The sequence below is a fragment of the Schistocerca gregaria genome, chromosome 1, assembly GCF_023897955.1.
Source record: "Schistocerca gregaria isolate iqSchGreg1 chromosome 1, iqSchGreg1.2, whole genome shotgun sequence".
In the NCBI taxonomy this organism is placed as follows: Eukaryota; Metazoa; Arthropoda; class Insecta; order Orthoptera; family Acrididae; genus Schistocerca; species Schistocerca gregaria.
Genome location: NC_064920.1, coordinates 906,697,342 through 906,719,461, shown reverse-complemented (window position 1 = coordinate 906,719,461; position 22,120 = coordinate 906,697,342). Strand labels below are relative to the sequence as shown.

The window sequence follows — 22,120 nt, the reverse complement described above, 5'->3', positions numbered from 1 at the left end:
GTGTTGCCTGTTTGTGGACAACTGTGTCATTCACACTTGATCAAATTCTGTGTTACAAAGCTGAAATACTGGTGTCTAGTTTGGGTGGTAAATTCTATTTGATGTCCTTGTATTCATATTTATTCGGTATCAACAATACTGGTCAAACCCTAAAGTTCATAAAAAAATAAAAAATTCAATCATCACCACTTCAAAATCTACTGTAAATCAGATGACTATTAAATGGGCATTCATATGGAGTACTTACAGCTACATATCAATAATGAACAGGTACCACAGTACAATAAATTGCAGCCATTCTGCATGATGATAGCTGGACCCAATGCTATTGTCTGGGTGGCCACAATGCTTTTGTTCATCAGTGTATATTATTTACATATCCAACACAGAAGAAAGCACTTACATTTTTGTAAATCAATATACATAATATATGTAAATGTGGTTAGTCTGTGCATACTGCTATAACTCTGCACCCACTCCCGCAGCCCCATAGGGGTTATACAGTATGATAGCCCTCCAGCCCCCATCCATGAAGAAGGCTTCAGTTTCAAACTGCTGGGGGTTGGGTTAGAAGATTTAGGTGTCAGAAGTGGGTACTGCACCCATGGAATTCTTATCGGAAGTCAATGAATCAGCTGTGCGCTACTCCTGACCGGGCCCAGACTAACCACAATGTTTCTTCCAGAATGCTAAAGAATGTCAGAATCTTCCAAAAGGTACAATAACATTCCAGAATGTTACAGAATATTCCACAAATTTCAAAAATATTCAAGAACTTTCCAAAGTGTACAAGATTGTTTTAGAATGTTACATTATAATGTGGTGGGGATACATTCCAGCTCTGAGGGATATATGGAGATGATGATGAGACACATGCAGCAACATACTTCTGGAAATGGATTACAATGAATCAAGAAAAAGAGAAGTGAACTGCTTAAATTAGTGAACAGTATATTAAGTTGAATTTTAGTGTATTAACTAATAACATTTAAGAGGATGCTGAAATGTAGATGAGGAGGATATCTATTTTGTTTGAAATATTGGAGGATACATGCTTTCTTCTGAATGACAGTATTTAGTGTTACTTCTGTGAGCAATGAAGAGCATCAATTCAGTCATGTGTTTTTCATTAAAGGACAAGTCTGTCGTAGAATGGGATCATTGTTACCATTGTCAAATAAATCTTATAAGTTTTTGTTGGTGTATTTGACTGGCAATGAACAAATTGAAGTAAATCAATGTTGTGCAAATATAAGTGGATTAAGACAGGAAATCCTTGAAGAACTCAGGTATAATCAGTTCATTCATGTATTGAGATCAGTAACAGGGTGTATACGGGGACAAGGAAAAAAAAAAAACGGATTATTCCCGGATATCCCGTTTAAAAAATATGCTTTTTCCCGGGCGAAAATACACTTTTTCTGTGCTAAGTGACAGCAGGTTTTCCGTAGATTTTCCCTTGGAACTGTAAAACTTATTAATCCTTTGAATGGTTAACGTTTTATACAATCGCGTAGAACTTCCCGTAAAATAAAGAAAAGACAGGGCAGAGAAGTTTTGGAAAGACCTTTGATTTGCAGCAACATATGCGCTGCATATTTTCGTACTACGAAAGTATAAATTTGAATTGCACCCAACAATGCGTGTTAGTTTCTGGAGCGTTGAAACCGAGGTTGCGATGCCCTTTTGAAAGCGAGTCATATCTCAAGCCACGAGATCTCGCCAGCCGATGACAGCAGCTATTCAGAGCATAGGACACGTGTTATAGTCATCCAATAGCAAGATCACTGGTTACATAGGGCGAACACACAAGAGGAAAAGTTACGGGTTTACATTAATGTACACAGTACCGTATATCTACAGGGAAAGATAAGCTTTCACATATAATATTGGTCTCCAAGATTAACATGCTACAACAGAAGCTAAGCTTTCACATGTAATATTGATCTTTTTTTGCATGTGTTATACTTTAAGATACATCACACAAACATGCCAGTAAATTTAAAATTATGACATCAATGTCTCGGCTCGAAATTCCTGTAAGGGGTTGGTCCTCAAACTGTTCAGTTTCGAATGCTCTGTGATTTAGATATCCATCCCACTTTCTCACATGTAACATCATTCATCTTGCGTAAAAACAAATTTACTTTGAAAGTAGCTCTTTTCTAACCACCGTTCGCAATATTATCCGGAGACTGTTAGAAATACGTTCGATTTAAAAGTTGCCAAAGAGCGCCAGAAAACAGGCATTATTGTGCATGTGCAACTGCAATGGTGTAGGAAGCCCGCATGTTCATGTGTATAAAGCACTAAGAGAGCTTACATTACACCATAAAAGAAACAGGGCATCGGCGAATACTCAAAGAGCATCAGAATTTCGTAAACCATACTAAAATGCATAATTCGGCTTGAAGTGCAAATTGGCTTTTTCCAGATTCACAATGGAGTAGGTCCCATCTGATATTAAGGTTTACAGTGTGGTTTTTTGGATGTACATTTTCTTGGAGTACCAGTACTCTACGATCTCATTTTTGGTTCTTTATTATGGCATAATGCCATACATGGCAGAAGATGATAACGTGCGTTTGAAATTGCACTTGAAATTTAGCAAACAGTTGGAACTAGCCAATACTGTAGAATAAAACACTTTGTTCCAAATAAAATGATTGCCTCAGTGGAAAGATTAATAAAGCCAAATTTCTTTTGCAAACTTGCCAAAATAACTTCATTGTTCTGCAAGGCGATTAGTGCTTGACTGCTACTAACTCTTGAATAAAATAAAATCAGAAAACTTAAATTAATAATATATTTTTGCCCTCTGTAATTATGTGAATGTATTTTAATTCACTTGATAGCTCCCAGCCTCAGAAATCCGTTTTGTTTTCATTTGACGTGGGAGCTGTACACGAAGAGAAGCAGCAAAATCACTTAATGTAAACACGGGTCACGTGGAGACTAAGCCCCTCCCCACTACAACTCAGACAACTCTATGCAAGTGTGAATCTGGCAGCTAGGGCGCGCAGGAAAAATTTTTCTCGTTTGCATCTTGCTGCTTGCTGCTACAACCGATACAGCTAACAGCCAAACTTCAAGTAGCGGGAAGCGGGAGAAGGTACTGCTTATACGCGAGTCAAATGCGCATACCGCTGGCAACTGGTCAAACGAACCTAATGTGAACAGTTATGACGTCATGCTCATAGCAAGCAGTTTATTGTTACGAAGAATTACAGTCTGTGCCCTACGGCCTTTGACATACTTTTGCTATTTGTAGACACTTGTGCGTGCACAGTGTTTTGTTGTTGTAAATTGCACTTTTACTTTGCCACTAAAGTTTTATTTTCTTCCCTCTTGTTTATATTTTATTGCTACAGTATCATTCTCCAGTAGCAGGATACAATAACATTCTTTGCTAGAGAATCAATTCTGTAGTCAAAATTACAAAAATTTAAATGAAAGCTAAAACAATGAAAAATTCCCAAAATTCCAAAAATTTCCTGGGTTTTTCTCGGTTTTCTCCCGGATGAAAAACTTCCCGGGATTTTCCCGGATTTCCCGGTTGTCCTGGGTCGTATACTCCCTGAGTAATGGCTCAAATGATACCATATCCAATGACTAAAAAAATGTGATCTGGTTGAATAAAGACAAGTTGGAGAACATGAATGTTGTGCACCTGGCATCAATGAAATTGTCAATGTAATTGTGAATAGTGAGTACGCAAATCACAATTTTATGCATATCACCTCATGATCAGAAACAAGGAGGTATGCATACCAGTTCCTGTCTTATTTTTGCAGTTTTTAGCTGATCTGTATTCAAAAGTAGAGGCAGAATAAATGAGATTACATGAGAGAACCAAAAGAAATTGTGCAAAAAGAATACATTCATTTGAGAGATGCAATCATGAATAATAGCAATATTCTTGACGTTAGAAGACTCGCGACTGTATCACCAACCTAAATAGGAAGTCTATGTCACATGCATGAATGCACACAAGATGCTATGACCTACATGAGGTAATACGATCCCTTGATTTATTCATATAATTTATTTGCAGTTCGTCATGGCCAGAGACAAAGAAGATACGATTTATTGACAAGCTCAAGTTTTTCAACAGAAAAAATAGAGTTTTCATGATTGTCACCAAAAGGAATCATACAATTTAACTTAGTTACATGAAAAAATCCATCCAAATCAAATTGACCAAGTAGCTGGAGCTGGATTTCTTAACCCACTAAACAATCCAGATTTATATAAAATAATTGTGAAAACATGATTCATGACAAATATGGAAGATTAAATTTGAATTCACTAGGTTTGTGCACAAATAGATATCCAAGAGCATACATATATGAGACATACATGGGAAAAGATGGTTATGGTAATGCAAAAGACAATCTCCAACAAATGCTGGTTACACTGCCAATACACAAATGCAAGGAGCCAAGTGATAGAAGTAGATATTCAATAAGTAATACCATACAATCTGCTTCTCTCTAAATTATTTCAAGTGCACATAAATGTGGAGTATTGCAACTTAGTGAAATATGTTAACAAAGGCAGTATTAGCACTGTATTAGCAATATCCAGAGAAAAGAGGGAGCTACATCCAAAAGATAAAATATTTCAGTATCAAATGGGACGATATATATATTGTAATGAAAAAGATTGCTGAATATCAGGTTTCCTAGCAACAGCAAAAAAAGTGGGACATCTATTTGCAATTTTACAGAAAATCTAAAGTCCTTTGACTCCAAATAGATTATGGAGAAATTTAAAGGAAATATAAACAATGACATATTGCATTAGGTGTAAAACATTCATTCCAAACTAATATTTAAGTTCAAAAAAAGATATTTTCCTCCTGATACCAAATCTATCAGCTCTTTCCTAATTCTCCTAGCCAACAACATCCAGACCCGCACCTAATTCACTTTTGAAGGCCAAATCTATATACAAATCTGTGGTGCTACCATGTGTACTTGCATGGCACCATTCTATGCCGACTTATTTAGGGACCATCTGAAGGAATACTTCCTATCCTGTCAATGCCTAAAATCTCTTGCCTGGTTCACATTCAGTGATGATATTTTCTTGATCTGGACAATCTTTGCTCTTTCCTCCATAACTTCAACACCTATTCCAAAGCTGCTTCACCTGGCCTTTCTCAACTTGTCGAGTCACCTTCCTAAATCTCAATCTCCACCAAAAGTACATCTGTCCATATCAGGCTCACCAATCATCAACAGTAACTCCACTACAATAGCTGTCACCCATTCCATGTCAAAAAGTCTCTTCGTTACAGCCTCTCCATCTGGGGATGCCGCACATGCAGAGGAAAGTTGAAGCTACAAAATTTACCAATAACCTTACCAGAACATTTACTAGCAGACAGTATCCTATTCAGCTCATCCATAAAGAAGTCTCCTATGCCATATGCTCCTCTGACACCAGTAAAGCTTTTAACCAAGCACCAATCAGTACTCCTCTGATCATCTGTTATCACCTTGGCCTTGCAAAGCTCAAGCAATTCTCCTCCAATGCTTTAACTACCTCACACTGTGTCCCGAGATGAGGGACACCTGCCCACATCCCCCAAGAGTACTGTTCTGCCATCCACCCAACCTACGGAATACCCTTCTTCATCCCTTTTCCACTCATACTCCCAATTCTTCACACCAAAGATCGTTTCCTTGTTAGCTTAGGTGCAAGATCCTTCCCATACACCCTCCCATCCACCACCTCCAACCACAGTCTTGTAACAGGTACTTCCTACCCAGTAAAAGAAAGGGTTACAAGCGAAAGCAGTCATGTTATACACCAGCTATGCTGCTGTTACTGTATAGCAATCTATATGGGCATGACAAGTAACAAAATGTCTGTTCACATGAACAGCGACCACCGAACCATGGCAAACTGAAAATTTGACCATCAAGTTGCCGTTTGAGCTGCATACCACAACACACATGCCTTCAGCAGGTGCTTTACTATGTGGGCCAGTTGGATACTCCCTTCCAGGAGAAGATTCTCTGAACCACACAGGTGGGACTTGTCTCTCCAACACATTCTGCACTTTCACAATCCCCCTGGCCTAAACCTTCTAACATGTTACCACTGTCTCACCTTGTCTTTTTCCATTCATTCTTCTGTCCATACCACTCCTCTTCTGTCCAGATAGATCATGCACTACCTTCTCTCACTATTACTACTCTTCTTGCCATCCCCCCTCCCCCCATGAGGGCGTTCTCTCTCTCTCTCTCTCTCTCTCTCTCTCTCTCTCTCTCTCTCTCTCCTCCCTACCCCCTTTTCCTGCATCTCTTTTCTTGTCTTGTTGTGCATCCATGAATTCATCTGTTCTAAGGCCTGCCCCTTTTTCACTAGCCCATCTTTGTGTCTTTCTCTACGCCATCCCCACCTCTATTTGCTCGAGCAACTACTTTCAATAATCAAGTGTCAATACCTAGTCTTGCAATGGCCAGAGGAATGTGTGTTTGGGTGTCTGAGTGAGTGTGTGAGTGTGTGTGTGTGTGTGTGTGTGTGTGTGTGTGTGTGTGTGTGTGTGTGTGGTGTTCTGGGAAAAGAGCTAGTCCTTGAAAGTTGGTATGACCTGTTTTCCATTAAGTGTTACTGTGCTCCACACATCAATCCACTATAGGTGAGTGGTCGCCTTTCCACAATTTTACATATTCAATACTTCTTTGTGTGACACACAGTAACCTAAATACACTCCTGGAAATTGAAATAAGAACACCGTGAATTCATTGTCCCAGGAAGGGGAAACTTTATTGACACATTCCTGGGGTCAGATACATCACATGATCACACTGACAGAACCACAGGCACATAGACACAGACAACAGAGCATGCACAATGTCGGCACCAGTACATTGTATATCCACCTTTCGCAGCAATGCAGGCTGCTATTCTCCCATGGAGACGATCGTAGAGATGCTGGATGTAGTCCTGTGGAACGGCTTGCCATGCCACTTCCACCTGCCGCCTCAGTTGGGCCAGCATTCGTGCTGGACGTGCAGACTACGTGAGACGACGCTTCATCCAGTCCCAAACATGCTCAATGGGGGACAGATCCGGAGATCTTGCTGGCAAGGGTAGTTGACTTACACCTTCTAGAGCACGTTGGGTGGCACGGGATACATGCGGACGTGCATTGTCCTGTTGGAACAGCAAGTTCCCTTGCCAGTCTAGGAATGGTAGAACAATGGGTTTGATGACGGTTTGGATGTACCGTGCACTATTCAGTGTCCCCTTGACGATCACCAGAGGCATACAGCCAGTGTACGAGATCGCTCCCCACACCATGATGCCGGGTGTTGGCCCTGTGTGCCTCGGTCGTATGCAGTCCTGATTGTGGCGCTCACCTGCACGGCGCCAAACACGCATACGACCATCACTGGCACCAAGGCAGAAGCGACTCTCATCGCTGAAGACGACACATCTCCATTCGTCCCTCCATTCACGCCTGTCGCGACACCATGGAGGCTTTCTGTATGATGTTGGGGCGTGAGCGGAAGACGTCCTAACGATGTTCGGGACCGTAGCCCAGCTTCATGGAGACGGTTGCGAATGGTCCTCGCCGATACCCCAGGAACAACAGTGTCCCTAATTTGCTGGGAAGTGGCGGTGCGGTCCCCTACGGAACTGCGTAGGATCCTACGGTCTTGGCGTGCATCCGTGCGTCACTGTGGTCTGGTCCCAGGTCGACGGGCACGTGCACCTTCCGCCGACCACTGGCGACAACATCGATGTACTGTGGAGACCTCACGCCCCACATGTTGAGCAATTCGCCGGTATGTCCACCCGGCCTCCCACGTGCCCACTATACGCTCTCGCTCAAAGTCCGTCAACTGCACATACGGTTCACGTCCACGCTGTCGCGGCATGCTACCAGTGTTAAAGACTGCGATGGAGCTCCGTATGCCACGGAAAACTGGCTGACACTGACGGCGGCGGTGCACAAATGCTGCGCAGCTAGCGCCATTCGACGGGCAACACCGCGGTTCCTGGTGTGTCCGCTGTGCCATGCGTGTGATCATTGCTTGTACAGCCCTCTCGCAGTGTCCGGAGCAAGTATGGTGGGTCTGACACACCGGTGTCAATGTGTTCTTTTTTCCATTTCCAGGAGTGTATATTGAATAAAATGCATAACATAATGTTGTTTTTAATTTGGTATTTAGTCCGACCAGTTTTGGTCCCAAACCAACATTCAAGAAAAAAGAAAAAGTAAAAAGCTCATGTGTGTCATACATGTTACAACACAAGATATTACCATCCTTACTGGAACCACAACTATTGTTCACAACATAATATCACAGCATTCAAAAAGATTATGTGGCTGATTCAGAGGCAAAAGGCAAATTGAACATGTATAACAAATAACATGTGAGAGCTTTTTTACCTTTCTTTTACCTTGGATGATAGTTTAAGACCGAAATAGGTTGGAATAAATATGTCATTAAAAAAATGCTCTGTGTCATGGATCTTACATGAAAATCAAACAATGGAAAATCCAGGATGAAATATAACAATATTGTGAAAAGGAGACGTGCTACTCACTATATAGCGGAGATGCTGAGTCGCAGATAGGCACAACAAAAAGACCGCCACAAATATAGATTTCAGCCAATAAGGCCTCCATCAAAATTAGATGACAAACACACACAGGGATAGCAGATGTTTATGACCAGACTGGAGTAGGTGGTGTTGGGGAGGATGTATAGGACAGGTCTTGCATCTAGGTCTATTACAGGGGTAAGAGCCATGAGGTAAGGGGTTGGGAGCAGAGGCTGTGCAGGGATGGACGAGTATATTGTGTAGGTTCAGTGGATGGTGGAATATCACTGTGGGAGGATTGGGAAGGATAGTGGGCAGGACATTTCTCATTTGAGAGCATGACAAGAGGTAGTTAAAACCCTGGCACAGAATGTAATTTAGTTGTTCCAGTCCTGGGTGGTACTGAGTAACTAGGGGAATGCTCCTCTGTAGCCGGACAGTGGGACTTTGTGAGGCAGTGGGAGACTAGAAAGATGAGGCACAAGAGATTTGCTTTTGTATGAGGTTGGGAGGATAATTACAGTATGTGAAGGCTTCAGTGATACCCTCAGTATATTTAGAGAGGGACCACTTCTCACGAGAGGCAGTAGGCTGTATAGAAGGGACTTCTTGGCATGGAACAGGTGGCAACTGTTGAAGTGGAGGTATTGCTGGTGGTTAGTAAGTTTGATATGGATGGAAGTACTGATGTAGCCATCTTTGAGGTGGAGGTCAACATCTAAGAAGGTGGCTTGCTGGGTTGAGTAGAACCAGGTGAAGCAAATGGGGGAGAAGTTGTTGAAGTACTGGAGGAATGTGGATAAGGTGTCCTCACTCTCAATCCAAATTGCAAAGGTGTCATCAATGAATCTGAACCAGGTGAGGGGTTTCAGATTCTGGGTTTTTATGAAGGATTCCTCTAAATGGCCCATGAAAAGGTTGGCATAGGATGGTGCTATGCACATGCCCATAGCTGTTCCCTGGATTTGTTTGTAGGTATTGCCTTCAAATGAGAAATAATTGTGGGTGAGGCTTAGTTGGTTACGGAGATTAGAAAGGAGGTTGTTGGTTTGGAATCTGTCAGGCATTTGGAAAGGTAATGTTCAATAGCGATAAGGCCATGGGCATTAGGGATGTTAGTGTAAAGGGAGGTGGCATCAATAGTGACGAGCAAGGCACTGTGTGGTAAAGGGACAGGAACTCTGGAGAGGCGGTGGAGGAAATGGTTAGTATCTTTTATATAGGAGGGTAGATCCCAGGTAATAGGTTGAAGGTGTTGGTCTACAAGATCAGAGATTCTCTCAGTGGGGGCACAGTAGCTGGCCACAATGAGGTGTCCTGGGTGGTTGGTTTTATGGACTTAACAAAGCATGTAGAAGGTAGGAGTGCGGGGAGTGGTAGGGGTGAGCAGAGAGATGGACTCTGGGGAGAGGTTCCAGGAAGGTCCTAAGGATATGAGGAGTGCCTGCATATCCTGTTGGATTTCTGGAATAGGGTCACTGCAGCAAGGTCTGTAAATGGATGTCCCTGACAGCTGGCGGAATCCTTTTGCCAGATAACGTCTGTGGTTCAAAACAACAGCGATGGAGAGAGTTTTGAGAGGGTGTGGTAAATGTAGTAGGTCTGCGAGACAGGGTGTGTCAGCTATGAGGAATGTTGAGGAGGTTTGAAGGTTGCTGTAGATGGGGTGGACTGTCGTACTCTAAGGCAGAAGTAGGAAGTGAGGGACTGCATGAGTTTCAATGTGTGTTGTGGGTTTCAGGAATTGGGGATTACATAGAAGAAGAATTTTGCAGAGGGAGAGAAGGTACTGCAAGAAGATTTGGGCTTGGTTGATATGGTTTTGCAGGACTGTGTTGGTGAGGCCTAAGAATTGGCAGAATCTGAACAGGTGGAGGTCATTATGGAGGGAGGGGTGGCAGCTGGAGAAGGTAATTTGATGGTAACGCCATCTGGGGGATTCCATGAGCCAAGCAACAAAGCAGGAACCAGTATGTGGGACTTGGTTCTGCCTAGGATAAGGAAACTTTTCTGTATTGATGCAGATAGGAAGACCAAGGAGCCATGGTGGTCGAAAAAATGCAAAAAATTATGTAAAGTACATAGAACTACATCTAAAAAGTTCACAAAAATACACTCAAATATGTGTGAAAAATCACGAGAAGGATGTAACGGAGGCAAAAGGGGGAAAGAAGATGAAATCTGAGGGAGTCAAAAATAGAAAACGGTGAAAACTCACTAAAATTGGTGAGAAGTCATGATGAGATCAAAGAAAAGATTATATAACACATAAATATACATTATTTAACTGTGGGCAGCAGGTCTGGGGTGGATAAGCATGAAGAAGGGGGATGAGAGATGTGACTGGACATGGTGGAAATAGTGAGTGTGAACTGGGATAAAATGGAGAGAGAGAGAGAGAGAGAGAGAGAGAGAGAGAGAGAGAGAGAGAGAGAGAGAGAGAGAGAGGGGGGGGGGGGAGGGTTCATACAATGAGATACAAGATCATGTGGCACTGGAAAGGTGCAGGAACTAACATGCAAAAATACGGGAGAGTGATGCAGGAAGAGTGATCAATTAGAAGGTATGGATTAATGGTATTGGTGAGAGTGATGTGGGAACTAAGATGCTGCACCAACAATCAGCGTGGTCTTGTAGCCATCTGTTGTTGTCGATCGAGATGGTTGATACAGTGTGGCTCATAAGTAGAGTGTGCAGTGTGGTTTGTAAGGTGACAAGAGAAACACAAGAGAGAAGGACAGACATTGAGTATAGTACTGCATCAGGAAATAGCAACAAAGGAAAACAGCACTGGGCTAGTGTAACACCTATTTTTGACTTATTTTGTACCTGTACCAATATTTCTTGTCAATTTGTAGTATTCTGTATGTATAACGTATCTGTCATGGAAATTCTTTGACTATGTATACATGTTTCGCTTATGTGAATTTTTGAATTATGATGCTTAAATTATGCTTGTGAATTTAAATAACTAATGAAATGATTGTTATATAATGTACTATCAATGACTTGATCCATAATTAGAGAACATAGGGTTGAATGTAAAAGATGTGTGGAAGCCCCACAGTTTCGGAAGTAGCCTGGCGGAGTGGAAAAGATGTCATTGGCATGCAAGTGGAGATGTGGTTGGTGTGCAAGTGGAACTTCAACCTTTGTGAGGAGTCTGGTATGAGAAGTGCTGTGGTTAACACCTCACTAGCAGTAGCAGATCACTGTGGCTCATATTCCTGGAGTTTTGAGGCCAGAAGAGCATACAGGAAGTATTCAAGGGCCTCGGATGCTCCAGTTGGTAATACCATTATGACATCATCCTATAAAAATAACTCCGACACCAAGAAGTTATGTAACAGTGTGAGGCAAACAGTACTGTCATGACTGCATTGCCGCCAGGTTAACGGCCACTGCAAATTATGCCACCAGCCTCCAACAAAATTTTTTCTATTTGGCACTCTGTAAATGGACCACGTATTTGTGAAATTTGGTTGACTCTAGTAATAACAGCGGTGTTACTAAACACTCTGTCTTACACCTGTGACTATCCCAAATCACAAACCTTGACAGGAATCCTATCCTAGTGAATTTAATTCTGAATGTCCTAATTTATTAGGAGAATGTGGTTGAACTTGAATTTAATGTTGTGTTGTCAGTTTGAAAGCCAGTTATATTTTTGATAAGGTCAAAAGACTGACTAAGAAAGCACATTTGTTATTTAAAGAGTTATAGTTTGTTGTGCTTTTCATAATTAATTATATGAATACTTACCATTTCTCATACATACTGGTGTAGTCTTGTTAGTGAGCATGGTTCTTCAAACCATGGAAGTCTAATGTTCCTCGTATACTAAGCTAGGTAGTTAATGAAGAAAGGAAAGGCTCCTTCAGAGCCAGTGTAGTTAGATATGCATTCTGTTTGGTTGCTTCAAGCCACATTTGAGAAAGAACTATTTATTGTGTTATCTATTGTAATGCAAGTTGGTTAATGCACAGGCATGGAGACCCTGTACTAAGCAATGAAGTTATACATTACGATTATTATCAGACCCACTGATTTAAATTCAGAAACATTTCAAGCTTTTCCCTGTTCAGTATTGCTATTACTTTCATGTGAGACAGAAATTGGTTTTATAAACTGTTGCACCTACTTCATTTAAGGTACATGTTGTTGAGAGGCATATGTAGCTGTTTAATATCTCATTGGCCATTTGTTTATCTGACTTACTAATTAGTAGCACATTTATCTACAATGTTAGGTTACTGTATCGTAGTATGAACAGTAATAAGGTAAGAGTTTAGTGTGTGTCAAGGAAGGTTAGGTTAGGTTAGCCTTAGCACTGCCTTCTGCTTTATTATTTTGCTTGACACAAGAATGCCTAATTAGGCTGGCGACCAGTATTAATATGTAATGTTACAACTTGCTTTTGTGCTGGGAGAACGTCTGTTCCAGACACACTGTTTACTACTGTTTATACTCTGCTGGAGTGTGTTGGATATGAATCCCAGTTTGATGATTCTGTTTCCATTAGGTTATCTCAGAGTCACATCTCAAAAACTCCTCACAGAGATATAAAGTTAGCATCGATTGCCATTAAAGGTGACCAGTGATTACACTAGGATCGTAGAAAAGCCATCAGGCAAAATTCAAATAATGGAAAATACAGGATGGAATGTAACAATACTGTGCAAAGGAAAATTGCTACTCATGATACAGTGGAGATGCTGAGTCACAGATACGCACAACAAAAACACTTTCACAAATATAGCAAAATTAGATGACAAACACTCACATACACACTCACACAAATGCAACTCACACATACATGACTGCCGTCTCAGGCAACTGTGGCCTCAGTTGCCAATTTTCACATCAAATAAGGGTTGGAATGCAAGGACACTATGACTGATATCCATGATTGACATTCTTCCCAGTGAAATACCTAGCAGCTGGTGAATCTTAGCTTCTAGAAGTTTCTGTAGCCTTTTGCCTTTTCTGGCAAACAGTGCTTTGTTGTGTTGCAACACCAGTGAAAGTTACTAGTGAGTGCACAAGGCAGTAGTGGTGCAGACTCAACTGAGTGAAAGAGCTAAGAGTCGAAATACGTGAAGCTGAATTATAAAGTGTTTAACAGCACATTGGGTGAATTACTTTTAAAATTTGTCAGTGTCATGAAAGGAATTAATGCAATACAGTTAGGTACGTTTCCCATTGTTTTACGATGAGTAAATTAAGTTAAAGGATGTCATCTTTTATTTCAGAAGCATCTTAGCAGCTCTCATCGTTATTTTGTAGTTTTGATAAGTACAGTTAGGCTACAGTTTAGTTCCCTGTGTGACTGTGGCTGAAATCAGTCTCTCTCCATATAATCTGATAGCCAACCATTAAGAACATGGTAGATCTCTTAAAATTATGGACTGAGAGTTTACAGACAGTCCAGAGATGTTAGGGATGATATTTGGTCCTTACATTAGTTCATTCAAGAACAAGGAGACTTTTTTCTTTATGGTAAAAACTATATTAGGCTAGTACTTGAAATGACACACAATCTGAGGAACAAATCGACCAAGCTAGGTCTAGGCCAGTACTTGAAAGAACACAAAATCTGAGGAACAAAGTGACCAAACAAGGTCAATAGACGTTACTGTTATATAGAATATATGATGCACTATCAGCTGACACTCAACATACATTACGATATCAGACATATCAAGAGTATACAGTGATCCTTCAAGGAATGTATTGTTGTTTGTAGTGACCAAATTACTTGTCAGGGGTTCACTGTTTCAATTTCATACTTTTATCTTTAGAATTCAGTCCATACAGTATCTATGTCTCAGAAGTAGTTCATTTTATTTCACTTCCATTGTCAATACACTTTATAATTGTAATAATCACTTAGTTATAAATGAAAAAAACTCAGAAATTTTGTTGTGATTCTTCTGTTTCTCACAACAAATTAGTTGCTCAAACAGCCCTTGGGTGTACTGCTGGTTCATAGTGACAGACAGGCCTAAATTTCAACACTCACACATACAGCCATTGTCAGTATGTGCTGACGAACTGATCTCCCTGGGGTGCAGAGTCCCTTCATAAAGGCCACTCTGTACAAGGTCTATGCCTGAGAGTGTATGTTGACAGGTGCAAAGGAGGCAGCATAGGTAACGGTGGTTGGTAAAGATAAGGGGCCTGCTTGATAGTTAGTTGTCCAGGAAGATCAATGCTGACATCATGAAAAATATAAAGGTCCTTAATTTACTCAAAGAGGGGACCAAGAAATTATTACTACAAAGGCCTACCCACCAAGACATTATAGACTCTCTCACAAGGAAGTGGATCCTTTATGCCATACTGTCACCAACATCATGCCGCCTCCATATTTGCTCTAAAACATCTCGGCAACTTCAGGCTCAAGCATTCACACATACTGGTGAGCTTTGATGTTATTTCTGTACTGATCAGCATGCCTCCACAACTCAATAAAACTTTTAAACATTTTTGGAAGGTGATTATAACAGCTGTCAAGTAATGTATAAAATGCATGTTTAAACCATCAGCTGCTTTTATTTTAAACCCAAACATCAACCAGTTTCAGTCATGGACCATTTTCATGGATAAAAGTTAAAAAGGCTTAAGCAACAAGTTACATTTGTCATTACTTAAATAATGTGTAGAGCATGTATCGAATATCAATATACAACAAACATACTGATAACAGGTGTACACAGAGCAATACTGCTCTAGCAAGATATATAATGAATAAACAGTTTACACCATAAAATATCACTGCCAGTGGCACAGTAGAATAATGTATTCTGACAGGTCAGTGGTTGCAGAGCAATGTTTATCTGAGACTCATGCAATAGAATATGAACACACCAGGATTTTAGCACAAGCATTTAAGTACTGACACAGCATCATTAGAAATACCATCAACATATGCAGCAGGAACAATCTTACCAGCCGAGACTGCAGCTGTGGTCTCAGCAAGGCTTGGGAACCAGTACTCGGTCTAATAAGGAGAAGACAGTCAGAAAACACAACAAGCTGGCAGCCAGGACAGGAGGAGTGCTTACAATCATGCTGGCACAACTATGACACCCCAGTGGGCATTTCCAGCCACAGTAGCTGATACAACCAGCTCTTCTGCTGCTGACAGGGCACAGATTGCATACAGGGCACAGACTGCATATGGAGCACCCTGAAGGAGGACACAATATCAGTGGGCCATGAGCCCCTAGGAGGGCAGTTCATTAGTGCACCTGATGATGGTAACATGCCTGTTCACCAAAATATCTGCCCACTGAACAATAAGAACCAACAGTATACCCAAGAACAGTTGGGGCAAAAATTTTGTTGCTTTTTGTTCTTTGGTATAATTTTCATCTGCTGCATATACAGGATATCAAATGCAGGACAAGTTAGCAACATAAACTAAATTACTGATCCATCCATTCATTACTTATCAACCATTCATAGACGTGACAGAAGATCTACGTCACATATGAAACTTCCTGGCAATTTAAAACTGTGTGCTGGACCGAGACTCAAACTCGGGATCTCTGCCTTCCGCAGGCAGGTGCTCTACCAACTGAGCTACCCAAGCAGATTCATGACCCACCTTCACAGTTTCACTTCTGCAAGTACCTCATCTCCTACCTTCCAAAATTCACAGAAGCTCCCCACTGCAAAGTGAAAATTTCGTTCTGGAAACATCCCCCAAGGCTCTTGCTAAGCCATCCACAATATATTTTCTTCCAGGAGGGCTAGCTCTGCAAAGTTCGCAGGAGACCTTCTGTGAAGTATGGAAGGTAGAAGATGAGGTACTGGTGGAAGTGAAGCTCTGAGGGCAGTTCACGAGTCATGCTTGGTTAGCTCAGTTAGTAGAGCACTTGCCCGCGAAAGGCAACGGTCCCAAGTTTGAGCCTCCGTCCGGCACACAGTTTTAATCTGTAGGGTGTTTTATACAGTGCACACTCTGCTGATGAGTGAAAATTTCATTTTGGCATGTCAAAAAATTTGCCAAATTTTGCTCAGGATGTTTCTTCAACATATGTACCCCATTCACCTGAATGGTTGCCAAAGAAGTTACCAGCATCATCTCTCAGAACAATGAATATACAACACCATTACATTTCTTACAAGAATAAAACCCATCTGCATTCATTTATTCACATATAGTATTCCATATATTCCAATCATGAAGCAGAGTCTTCCATAACATCAAGTTATACATTGACAGGGAGAAACAGCAACAGCAGACTATTTCTGTAAATTACACTCAGAATCAATTATGAATATTGATGATCACAACAGACTGAAAATTGGGTCAAAATTATACAGATCATAGAAATTGTTAAACTGTATGGTAAAGAACTGATAGCCATAAATAAGTATTCAGGCATTTCTTCATAAGTAACCTCACTGAAAGTGTTCCAAGTGGTGACAAAAAAAATCTAAACATATGCCTTAAACACAATCCAATGAGATCACAGAACTCTGTGTTCTCAATCAGTTAGCCTTATTGTTTGTACACATTGCTAATCGCCTGAGTGCTACTGCTGTTTCACAAGTACTCTCTATACTGTATTTTTTGAAGATGTATTCCACAGGCAAGTTCACTAGTCCTTACTCATAAATTATCCCTCACAGTCCAACACCATCTTCTAAAATTCTAAAGTGTGAATATTTCTTTATTGAGACCCCTCCTTATTGCAACCCTTCACTTGAATGGCACAATTTCTCATAAATTTGTATCCATGGTGATTAATTTCTCACAATTAGGATAATGACCATTACAAGAGTTTTATATGTACATTCATTTATCTTTCTAGGCACTGCATCCAAATGCACAATAGCTTACACGGATGCCTGCAAGTTACTGTTAACAGTAATCATCCATCATTGAAACCAGACATGAACGGTTAAAAGTGGTAAACACTGGCACAGACACATCATGAACAATAGAGTACTGTTTTTCAAATTGGTCTCGCCAATGTCAACGCAGAAGGCAGTTATGAAACATAGACAGTCAAAAAACACGTCTCAAGCACATTATCCACCCAGGCCCCCTTTTCATACCCTGTAACTGACTCCTTATCTCAAAATTCTCAGTTTAGGGTCCTCTGTATCTTAATTCTAAGGATTGTGGTGTCTATAACAACATAATAATCAATTTTTGACAATGTAATGTAATTGTGTAGATAAAAATATCTACTTAGCAAGCGGCAGCAGGGGAATACACATAGAGACAAAGGTTTTACGTATGCAAGCTTTTGGAGCCAGTGGCTCCTTCTTCTGGCAGAAGGGTTGATGCAGAAGGGAAAAAAAGGAACTAAAGAGCTTTAGGAAATGGGGTAGAGTTCAGAAAAAGTCCTCCAGAACCCTGGGTCGAGGAGAGTTACACGACAGGATGAGAAGGAAAGACTAATTGTTGGAGACTGCACCAGATATTAATATCTGTGATGCATGTTAACATGTCTTCCACCTTTAAGCTCTCGGGTTTTCAAATGTCATCTGGTGCAGTCCCCAATCTCATCCCATCTGATAAGTCTCTCCTGACATGGGAGTCTGGTTGACTTTCCCAAACTCTACTCCTTTCCTGAAGTTCTCCAGTTCCTTTCCCTTCACACCACTTCCTTCCTCTTCAATCCTTCTGCCAGACAAAAGAGCCCCTGGCTCAAAAAGCCTGCTTAAGTAAAACCTTTTTTTTTATTTGTGTGTTCTCCTGCCACAGCTTGGTGAGCAGATTTTTTATCTATGCAAGTACAATATACATATGGTGTCGGATATTTGATCTAGCAGTTACAGCGAATTAAGACACATTGATTTCCTTGTCTTTATTCATAGAGGCTGTAGTTAATACCCTCAACTGCTTCAAGAGGTGCCCACAAGATGTGTGGATGTGAACAGTGTGCATAATTCTAATTACTTCCTTTGTTGTCTCTGACAATATTGCGATTGGCACAATCAAATGTCTACAGTAAGTTACTAGAAGATCCCAGTTACATTAATACAGTGAAACCTCTTTATAACATCCCACCATATAATGTTTTCCTCAATATTACATCCATCTTTTCTGGTCCCAACCAAAAGCCCATGTGCACTATGCTGAAGTTTCCTCTTTAGTATGTTTTCTCTATACAATAATTTCCTCCAGGTAACACTTGTATTTTTGTAACTCTAGCCAATTATTTCCCTCTTTATAGCATTTAAGTCACTGTTGTAGATGCTTCATTTTACACTCTGTGAATCTGCACAGGCTCAGAAGGCCGTGCTCTGCGCGAGTCACACGTCAGCGTCAGTGCCCAAGCCACATGAGATATAACTCACATCATGCTTGTCATTTGTCTCACTGGTGCTACTGTATTTTTTTTGTTTTTCATGTGAGCAAATGGTGAACATCTGCACAGTGTGTTTAACACTGTACCCCTATTACATGATACACCTGAGGTATGCCCCATGCGCATGTTTAGAACAGCATACTGGTTCATGTTGATCGATTATACAATACACATAGGTTATTCCTGGTGCAAATCCATGCACATGTGCTACATGGAATAACACTTGAAAATGGAAGAGGAATGAGTGATTTTTTGCAAAGTCATTCATTTGGTTCTGATACAATCCAGAAGAAACAGGAAGCAAACATGTTTGCTTCACTACTTCAAGAATCCTAGGTATGTGATGTTAAAGTTATGCTATTTCATAGATTTTACTTCATTATTCAAGGAATTCATAGCTGCTAATTCTTTTTTTTAATTTTTATCATTTACTGTGTTTTTCTGTTGTATATCATCAGTAAAATTTGACTCTACTTTTATAATTATCAATTGGAAGTCTTCCTCTTTATAGTGTTTCCCCACATATGGTGTTCAGAATTTGCGGTCCCTTAAAAAATGTTGTACAGAGATTTCACGGTATTACACAACCGCTAATGACTAAACAACATCTACTTAGCACCTGAGGGAGTAGCAGCTTTTGTCAAACACAAAATTAGTTTCTAACAAATCTGTTGTTGTATACAATGAATTGTTCCATATTGATGGAAGTTCTCTTTTATGGTGGGATTTATGGAACAGCATCAATCAATGCATGAATTAATGAATTTTATTATTGATAAGTTTTATTATGTGGTCATTCAATGTATAAACAGCTGTCATTGCAAAATAATAATAGTGAAATACAAACTGTGATTGGCCAAATTCCCATTATTGCAGAGATGGGTAACAACTCATGAGTAAATTATCTCTTTAAGAATGGGAGTAAATTATGATATGGGGCTAACCTTTTAGACTAACACGTATGTAGTCACTCTTCTTGTATGGAAGTTTGGCAATTCTATATTTTAGTCTGTCTACAAAAATACGAAGTTTATGATGTATTACAAATATTACATAGGTGACTAAGAAGATTTGATACAACTGTCTTCATCAATAGTCTGAAGTTGCTTCACTTTATCGTTTGAGATGTCAGTCTCAGAAAAGATATGCATTCTCCTTAATTACTTTTCCTAATACTTTATAGTTTCTTTTTAATATAAAAGTACTTTTGAATCATTTCTCATTTTGACATAATCTTTTCCTACAAGTAAGACACACTGAAACTGACAGTGGTATTATTGCATGCAATTGTCTACAAAAACAAATAATGATTTATGAACAAATATGGCAGAATTACAACTAACATTCAACTTATTGTAAACTTCATCCTAGTCAGAATTTTTATTTTTTCTTGACGTTTTCTATTGTTATGTCGTTAATCAGTAACTTCGTTAAGAAACTGATTTTAAAATCTCTAACAGCTAATAATAATCTCTTTCTGTCTGACAGACAGCCTATAGGGCATCAAACCTGTTCACTAAAATTTTCTCAACTGCCAGTATGGACCAGTATAAAGTAGCAGTTACAAACAGTTTTATATTTTTCAGTATCACATAGCAAGGACATGATTTTGTTTTCTACATGATCAAAGATGGTAAGGAACCCCAAGAATAACAATAACAACAACAATAATAATAATAATAACAACCACTTGTGTAAGTTCAGGACCTATCCCTATATTCTAAATGTTTACAACTGTCAACATATGACGCAACAGTTACTCTGTGTCCACCACTTTTGTGTGTGGCCACCGGGGGCAGACACCACAGCCAAGAAACTGTGCATGATGCCTGTGCAGGGACCTCTAGCACCACTTGTGATGCATTGTGTACATTTTTGATCACTGCCAAGCAATCACCCTAACTCTGATCTTGCTTATCATGCTATTTACTAAGCTATTAATATAATAGAGGGAAACATTCCACATGGGAAAAATATATCTAAAAACAAAAATGATGTAACTTACCAAACGAAAGCACTGGCATGTTGACAGACACACAAACAAACACAAACATACACACAAAATTCAAGCTTTCGCAACCAACGGTTGCTTCATCAGGAAAGAGGGAAGGAGAGGGAAAGACGAAAGTTTGTGGGTTTTAAGGGAGAGGGTAAGGAGTCATTCCAATCCCAGGAGCGGAAAGACTTACCTTAGAGGGAAAAAAGTAAGTCTTTCCACTCCCGGGATTGGAATGACTCCGTACCCTCTCCCTTAAAACCCACATCCTTTCGTCTTTCCCTCTCCTTCCCTCTTTCCTGATGAAGCAACCATTGGTTGCAAAAGCTTGAGTTTTGTGTGTATGTTTGTGTTTGTTTGTGTGTCTATCAACATGCCAGTGCTTTCGTTTGGTAACTTACATCATCTTTGTTTTTAGATATATTTACTAAGCTAGCTAGAACTGCACTGAATCTGTCTTATCATGTGGCTATGCCATGCATTGTACCCACTGTGAACCACTGTCTTGTGAGATCATTAAGTATACTTGTTCTGGAGATGTCATCTTATGTTTTATATGCCGTGAGTTACAACATAATTGGTGATTATCATGGGCATTTTTAATGTTCACCACATGACCATGGATCCTGAAAAACAGGCCACCTTACAAGTTTTGTGTGTTGATGGATGTGATGTTAGAGCCATTTCTGCAACAGCAATTAGAGGGGCACAAACATCTGGAAGCCTTGTTGTCCACTTTGCTCTCCTGGTCATCAGCTACAAATCTGCCACTGTTCATGCCTTAAGATGAGGCAGCCGAAGACCGGGAAGCAAACAAGTAGTGCCTCCAGTAGCACTTTTCTGCATTCGAGGTATTGAATCCAGCTGTGATAAAATCACTATTTCTGTCACGGATCTCACCCAGTATTGAACTGTCGTCCTCTTGAATGCGAGTCCAGTGATATTGCAGATGTGGTGATTAGGGATGCAATAAGGCTGGCAGCTCCATAAAAGGAGGTGCAGTAGAAAGCTTTACAATCTGAGGACACTACTTTGGAGAATGTTTTAAAATTTGCCCAATCTTTCAAAAGTTGCTCAGCATCAGACTCAAGAAAGGGATTCAACTTTGCGGACACAGCAAATGTGGGAACAGCAGAGCACAAAAACTGTCGCACTCCAGCACTGTCTCGTAAACGAGGAAAGAAGGTTCCACCTCCTGACCACACTTGTTTCCATCATGCCT

General features: G+C 40.3%; 1 protein-coding gene across 2 annotated transcripts in view; it reads right to left on the bottom strand.

The window, feature by feature from the left end:
- LOC126274704 (uncharacterized) overlaps nucleotides 1-22,120 on the bottom strand; it is a 1,213,049-nt gene that overhangs the window by 6,769 nt on the left and 1,184,160 nt on the right. The window lies entirely within an intron of this gene.